Source organism: Ochotona curzoniae, unplaced genomic scaffold (genome assembly GCF_017591425.1).
Source record: "Ochotona curzoniae isolate NIBS_2020 unplaced genomic scaffold, NIBS_Ocur_1.0 contig_291, whole genome shotgun sequence".
Classification (NCBI taxonomy): Eukaryota; Metazoa; Chordata; class Mammalia; order Lagomorpha; family Ochotonidae; genus Ochotona; species Ochotona curzoniae.
In genome coordinates this window covers 14,105,354-14,112,550 of record NW_024465649.1, presented here as the reverse complement: position 1 = coordinate 14,112,550, position 7,197 = coordinate 14,105,354, and the positions used below count along the sequence as shown (strand labels likewise).

Sequence of the window (7,197 nt, the reverse complement as noted above, 5' to 3'; positions counted from 1 at the left end):
GAGAAATTGAGGGCAATTTCACCCAGATCTGGGATGATGAAGACTGCTGTATCCATCTTGGTATAGGAAGACATTTACCCACAAAAACAGAGATGGATACAATCTTAAGCTTAAGAAATGCTGAAAATTAGGGTGTTTTGGAACCAACACAGAATTTGAACTAATACATATTGAGTACTTTCATGGGTCAGTCCTTTTATCTGCAACACTCTCAGCAACAGCAAGGCAGGCAACAGAAAACTGGCATTCAAAAATGTTACATAACTTGCCCAGGTCATAAAGCCATAACATGACAGAACTGGAATTGTTAGTAGCAGGTTCTGACAACAAGGTCCCTGATTGTGCTAGTGTAGTCCTCAGTAGGGGGAAAAAAGATTCTGTATTTGGAAAAAATTGGGGACCAGAGGATTTGGAGAATTTCTCTTTCCCCATTGGCAGTCCTTTTCTTGTTTTGTTTTTCTGACGCTGGTTCCCTAGAGGTTGAGTGAGATCAAAATGGGCTCTCAGCATACAGAATGAATCTAGGCTCCACTCTACAATTTCCTTCCTTCCCAGCCTGACCCAGCATCTGAGAGGGGTGGAGGTAAGGGAGGGTAGTTAGTGAAAGATGGATGGTTCTTTTCTTACTTATGAAGTTGTTTATTTCAGGACAACCCGATGGCTATTCCCTTCTCTTCCTCAGCATTATTATTATTATTATTTTCCCATTTTATTGAAGGAGGGAAGGGAATGGGGACTATCTGCAGTTTTGGTAGCTGAAGGAAATTTCTGTAATGCACAGTAGATTCAAAAAAGTTAAGGTCAACGGCAATTCTTCATCTGTTTTGGGGGAGGATTTATGCGTGTGTGTGTGTGTGTGTGTGTTTAAGAAAAAAAGAAAAAGGTCTGTTCTGGGGTCACTCTTCTTTCATCCACACTGAAGGGAACGGAAGAAATCGCCCTCCCTGTCCTCCCCTTCCTCCCTCCCGCCCCAAGGAGACAGGACACACGGAGTCTTCCTCCGCTCGCAGGTGCGAGTCCCGAGCGACCAGAACGCTCACGTACCTTCTGCAGAGAAGGAAACGGTGCTCGGGGGTCGGCCGGGGGGGAAAAGGGTGGTGGGACCGCCAGGGGCTTGTGGGAACCGAGGGGCTTCCGGCTGCCAGGAAGCGTCGTCAGGGGTGAGAGGCGGGCCGCGAGCCGCAGGCGGCGCAGGGACCCAGGCCGCGCTCCCTCGCGTTCCCAGCCGCTCGCGCCCGGCGTGGCCGCCGCAGTCCCGACGCCGTAGCCGGACGTGGGGGACAGGGGGCGCTGTGGCCCAGCGGCGCCGAGGGCTGGAGCGTCCACCGCGACGCCGAGGGCTTCGCCGGAGGATCCCCGCCTGCGGCAGCGGCAGCTCGGCCGTCGTCCCGCCGCAGCCTTGGCGCCCCTGGCCCGGTTCCGCGGCGCTGCTCCGGGCTCCGCGTGAGGGGGCAGCGGCCCGGGGAGCCGATGCGCCTGAGCGGGAGCTGGGCCTCGGCGGTAACAGCGGCGGCAACAAACAACCGCAGCGACCACAGCCCCGTCACGAGTGGGAAGCTTCGCAGCGGCTCCCGGGGCCGCGCCGGTGCCCTCCGGAGGAGACTCTGGGCTCGGGGACGACCCCGCTGGCCATGCTGAAGCGGTGTTGGCCGCTGGCCGAGGTGAGTGCGGCGCGGTCCCCGCTCGCCCGCCGCCGCCTCTCGGGGGGCCCTGGCGGCAGCCTCGAGGCCGGGCGGACTGGGCGTCCTGTCGCTGCGGCCGCCTCCCCCACCCCGCAACTCTGGGGCCTCAACCCGTCCTTCTCGCGTTTCCCGGGAGGATGGAGGCCGGTGTGTGTGTGTGTGTGTGGGGGGGTGACTAGGCCCCGCGCTCCCCACAAGCCCTCGCCCCGGCCTGGGTTTCGGCGCGGCCGGCTGTGCGGAGAGAGGGGCTGGCGGGGGCGGCGGGGGCGGCACGGGCGCCCTTGGGCTTGGCCCGGGCCGGGCGCAGCGTCCTACCACCCCGGGCCCTGCGAGTACATCCCGGAGGGAGGCGGAGGACGCCCGTTTGCAAACAACCTCGGCTTCCCCGCGCCCTGCACCGGGTCCTGCTGAGAGTCCCGGTGGGAAGGGAGCCAGGGCAGGGTGAGAATTGGGGTGCAGAAAGTGCGGTGGGGAGGCCCCGAGAGCCCCTAGCGTGCCTTGGAGTGTCATTTGCGGACGCGATTTGCTTGAGAATAACCTTTTGCGCCCTTAATTGAGGTGAAATTTCATCACCTGCTGGTAGCTCGTCTTTGCTTTCTTAAATTACATCTGGTCTTTAAGGGTAGTCTTCATTGGAAAAGACCCATCCTCGCTTTACAATGCTAAGTTTCCCAACTAAACACTCACGTTATAAAACCTTTTTTTTTTTTACAACGGTGTCCCCCCCCCCCCCCTTACTCCCTGCACCACCCCAGGGAACTATTTCAATGCTCTGTCCACAGTACAAAAATGGTCCCGCTTAAAGAAATCCAAGAATGAGTGCCAAGAGGATTTTAAATCGTAGTAACTCTCTAAGAGCAGGTACCTGATGGAATTGGGATCTTTTGTACATTTTAAAGGTAAAATGGTTTGTTCTGATATTAATCTAAGAATATGTGATTACAGTTTGATACCATAGTTAGATATTTGAGTGCTTATGATTTATAATAGGTGGAATTAGTGTTTATGTTCTTGTTTTCCTATTATGTGTATTAAGATGACAAGATCTGAAGGTACTTCCAGAACTTTTATAATCATGGGAAATAATAACTAGCTATTATAGGGAATTCAAAACATATAGAAAGACAGTGTGTTGGCTGTCAGTGTTTAATAAGTAGGGAGGAATCGCTCTTCGTCTTCCAGGTAGTACTTGTGGATGGTCAGTTTGAAATGCGCTTGTACTGATGGTAACTTGAGAGGCATGCGTGTGTATACGTGCGCACACTCACCCACACCCCCTCCATTGGGTCACTGCCCACATGGTCGCCAGTGGCTGGGACTGTGGGGCTGGGCTGAAGCTGGACACTCAATCCAGGTCTCCCATTTGGTTGTCAGGAACTGAATTAGTTGAGGCGATACTGGCTGTATTACCAGGAAGCTGGGATCAGGTGGCGGGTCTGGGAATTGAAGCTAGGTACTCCCCTGTGGGCCTTAAGAGACTTCATGGTTGTCCTAAATTAATCACATGGATAAATACTTGCTCGGGGTGGTGAGACCTTCAATTGTTAGTGTACTAGGTTTAGAATTCCTGACTGTGCCACTGTCCTTTGAAGATTACACAATCACGTGAGAATCACAGTAGAATTTGATTACTAAAATGTGATAATATTTGTAATTACCTAAAAGGCCCCTTACTTCACCTCAGCGAGGTTTTTGAGGACCTGCTGTGCTGTAGCCTTGTGTTGTTTCTGTCAGATTCTGTGTGTTTCTACTTTTATTTATTAGCATTTTTTTTGGTTAGATTTATTTAGTTCTTTAAAATTGGAATTCAGTTCTCCATATGTCCCTAAACATACTAACTTTAGAGTCTTGAGAATGCTTGTTAAAAGAAACAGATTCTAGGGCAGGTGTTGGAGCTTCATGGTGAAGATGGTAAAGCTTTCACTTGATGTGCACATTTCCTGCCTCAGTGCCTGAGGTTGAGTTCTGGGTTTTTTTTTTTTTAAGATTTATTTATTTATTGGAAAGTCAGATGTACAGAGAGGAGGAGAGACAGAGAGGAAGATCTTCTGTCCGATGATTCACTCCCCAAGTGACCACAATGGCTGGTGCTGTGCAGATCTGAAGCCAGGAGCCATATCCCACACAGGTGCAGGGTCCTCGATGCTTTCCCAGGCCACAAGCAGGGAGGTGGATGGGAAGTGGAGCTGCTGGGATTAGAACCGGCGCTCATATGGGATCCTGGTGCATTCAAGGCAAGGACTTTACCTGCTAGGCCATGCCGCTGGGCCCGAGTTCTGGGTTTTAGATGTGTGAAGCAATGTGTGATGACTCTGGTATTTGGGCGCCAGTTGACTATGTGGGAGAACTAGATTGAGGTCAGGCATCCTTCCTGTAAGGACATTTAAGGAGTGAGTCAGCTGATAGGAGTGCTCTGTTTGGCTCTCTGAATCTGCCTCTCAAATAATATTTTTAAAAATCTGTAGATTCTGGACCCTTTGAATCAGAATGCCTTTTTTTTTTCTTTTTAAAGATTTGTTTATTTTTATTGGAAAGTCAAATTTACAGAGAGGAGGCGAGACTAAGATCTTCCATTCACTGGTTCCCTCCCCAAGTGTCCACAATGACCAGAGCTGATCTGAAGCCAGGAGCTTCTTCTGGGCCTCCCACATGGGTGCAGGGTTCCAAGGCTTTGGGCCATCCTCTACTGCTTTCCCAGGACACAAGCAGGGAGCTGGAAAGGAAATGGAGCAGATGGGACACCAGCCCGCACCTGTAAGGGATCCCAGCATATGCAAGGCGAGGATTTTAGCCATTAGATTGCCACTCCGGGCCCTTGACAGAATTCTGAGGGTGGTGATGGTCTAAAGAGCTTCATTTATTTATTTATTTATTTATTTTTTTTAAAGATTTATTTTTATTATTTTTGTTTTATTGGAAAGGCGGATATACATAGAGGAGAGACAGAGAGGAAGATCTTCCGTCCGATGATTCACTCCCCAAGTGAGCGCAACGCCCGATGCTATGCCGGTCCGAAGCCAGGAGCCTCTTCCGGGTCTCCTGCGCGGGTGCAGGGTCCCAAAGCTTTGGGCCATCCTCGACTGCCTTCCCGGGCCACAGGCAGGGAGCTGGAAGGGAAGCGGGGCTGCCGGGATTAGAACCGGCGCCCATATGGGATCCCGGGCGTGCAAAGCGAGGACTTAACCACTTGCGCCACCGCGCCGGGCCCAAGAGCTTCATTTTTATCAGGTTTTGAATTCTTTGGTCCAGTAGTTTCAAGAACACTGGTATAGTAACTTTAGTACATTTAAATAAGAGATGAGTATGTGTTTCCTAGCACAACTCTTGGTCTTAAGTGGCAATATTTCTCATAGCAACAGATAATTGGTGTTATAATGCTACAAAGAAAAAGGGTGTTTTGAGGAACAGTTACCAACATTTATTGAGTGCCTACTGTGATGTCTGCAGTGTTAAAGGATTAAAAGCCGGTTGGGTTTAATGGACCTCAGTGTCCATGACTGTGCAAAATACAGGAAGTTATTTTATACACCCTGAAAGACCTTTACGTTTTAAAAATGTATTGTGATCTGTGAAAGATTTTTTAAAAATTTATTTTTGTTGGGAAGTCAGATATACAGAGAGGAAGATCTTGTGTCTGATGATTCACTCCCGAAGTGGCCGCAACAGCTGGGGCTGTGCTGATTCTAAGTTGGGAACCTGGAGCCTCTTCCGGGTCTCCCACACAGGTGCAGGGTCCCAGGGCTTTGGGCCGTCCTCGACTGCTTTTCCCAGGCCACAAGCAGGGAGCTGGATGGGAAGCGGGGCCTCTGGGAGTAGAACTGGTGCCCGTATGGGATCCCGGGCGTGCAAGGTGAGGACTTTAGCCACTAGGCTATTCTGCTGGACCCCCCTGTGAAGATTTTTATAAAATTTCAGCTGTTAGTGCTTGTCTGAGGTGTTCTGGGAAACAGAATATGAGGAAGGACTCTATGAGCAATTAGCTAATTGTGGAAGCAGGACAGGTAAAATTAACTGTTCCAGGGCAGGGTCAGACAAATACTGCAGTTGAGTGGAACTGGCTAGATCTCTGTTTAAGGCTTCTATGTGTCATCCTGTATCTTTTTAAGAACATAGATAATAATTTTTGTATATGGGTGTTGTTTTCTATTTTAAGTCCTTATCCTGTGTTTTCCAGGAGGAACTAATTGTATAAGGAGTTTTCTATTTACTCCTTTAGAGAGGCAGTGAGCAGGGGTGATCCCCTTTCTTCTTCTGTTGTTATGCTACCACTGTTCATCCCACTCAGGAAACTTTTATTCAGAACCTGTTATGTGCTGGCCATAGACTGGTTACAAGAAACAAAGCTTGGTTAAAAGATAATTGCGCTTATTTTAGCTTACGTGCTTCTGTTCCTAATGGGATGATGTGTGTGTATTTTAGGGTTGTTAGCTGCATGACGTGGCGCAGTGTGTACTCAGATACGGGCAGGAATGCTTGCTCTATCTCATAGAGCAGCGTGACATTGAGATTCTGAGTTTCTTTGTATGTGTTCTCCTCCCAGGGAAGTAGAACAGGTTCCTGAGATAAGAGTAATCAAAAACAATTAGCGCAATATTTGTCATATAGATACTCATTAATGCTCATTTCCATTTTTCCTGTTGGGGAAAACTAAAATGAAGATGAAGTATTGTGAATAGCTTTATTTATTTTTTAAAGCAAACAAATCTTTTAAAATGCCTTGATTTTTACTTTTTTTAGAGATTTATTTTATTCATTTGAGAGGTAGAGGGACCGGCACCATGGCATAATTGGTTAAGCCTCCCCTATGGTACCAGCATCCCCTTATGGGCACTGGTTCAAGCCCTGGCTGCTCCATTTCAGATCAAGCTCCCTGGTAATGTGTTTGGGAAAGCAGCACAAGACAGCTCAATCCTTCGACCTCTGCACCCACTTGGGAGAGCCAGTAGAAGCTCCAAGCTTCTGGCTTTGGACTGGCCTGACTGGCTGATGTGGCCACATTTGAAATATCTGATTGTAGGTACTGAGTATCAATAGTTCTTAGTTTTCAGCGAATGATAGCAATTTACTAAAATTACCCAAGAACTGAAGAGTTTTTAAAACAGACTTTTCCTTACTATTACAGTAACTTAGAAATAGATTTTATATCCTGTCAGATACAGGTTCCAGTTCTTGTTTTTGTAAAGATTCTTTAATTTATTTGAAAGTTAATTACAGACAGATAGGGGTGGAGAGAGAGAGAGAGATAGAGAGATTGATTGATTGATTGATTGATTGACTGAGAGAGATCTTTCATATACTGGTTTAATCCCCAGGTGACTGGAATAGCCAGTGCTAGGCCAGGTTGAAGCCAGAAGCCTATCCATATCTCTCATGTTGGTGGCAAGTTGGGCGATCTTTTGCTTTTTCCATGCCATTAGCAGGGAGCTGGATTAGAAGTGAAACAGCTGGGATGCACATATGGGATAACCATGCCACAGGCAACAGCTTTATTGTTAAGATACATGCCAGCCCCAAA

General features: G+C 48.4%; 1 protein-coding gene across 2 annotated transcripts in view; it reads left to right on the top strand.

Moving 5' to 3' along the window:
- Nucleotides 1-1,328: 1,328 nt before the first annotated feature.
- Nucleotides 1,329-7,197, top strand: part of ZFYVE9 (zinc finger FYVE-type containing 9) — a 150,606-nt gene continuing 144,737 nt past the window's right edge. For both annotated transcript variants that reach the window (XM_040978540.1, XM_040978539.1), the window contains exon 1: nucleotides 1,329-1,661. The gene's annotated coding sequence lies outside the window, so the exon portion shown is untranslated. The remainder of the gene's footprint in view (nucleotides 1,662-7,197) is intronic.